The following is a 384-nucleotide window of genomic DNA, read 5'->3' as shown; positions in this document are numbered from 1 at the left end:
TAAAAGTTTTATGACAAAACAGTGCCCATCCAGGCTGCTGAGCTCTGGAATGGTTTGATTTGGCTGATAGGATTTTGCACTTGGGTGAAGTGGCCTTGGACAGTTGTTCACAGGGCTGTTGCTGTTGTATTGCTGCTGCTGCTGCTTCAGGTTTCTCTGCCTGAGAGTAATAATAAGAATTAATTTCTTTGGTTTGCCCCATCCCTGGAAGTGTCCAAGGCCAGGCTGGATGGGGCTTGGAGCAACCTGGACTAGTGCAAGGTGCCCCTGCCCATGTCACAGGGTGGCACTGGATGGGCTTTAAGGTCCCTTCAACCCAACCCATCCTGGGATTCTGTGACACAGCAATCTGGGATCTCAGAGCCGTCAGTGCTCACTGCTCCC

General features: G+C 51.3%; 1 protein-coding gene across 1 annotated transcript in view; it reads left to right on the top strand.

Moving 5' to 3' along the window:
* Positions 1–384, top strand: part of KCTD10 (potassium channel tetramerization domain containing 10) — a 9,872-nt gene that overhangs the window by 6,778 nt on the left and 2,710 nt on the right. The window lies entirely within an intron of this gene.

The sequence above is a fragment of the Geospiza fortis genome, unplaced genomic scaffold, assembly GCF_000277835.1.
Source record: "Geospiza fortis unplaced genomic scaffold, GeoFor_1.0 scaffold145, whole genome shotgun sequence".
In the NCBI taxonomy this organism is placed as follows: Eukaryota; Metazoa; Chordata; class Aves; order Passeriformes; family Thraupidae; genus Geospiza; species Geospiza fortis.
This window is presented reverse-complemented; position numbering and strand designations above follow the sequence as displayed.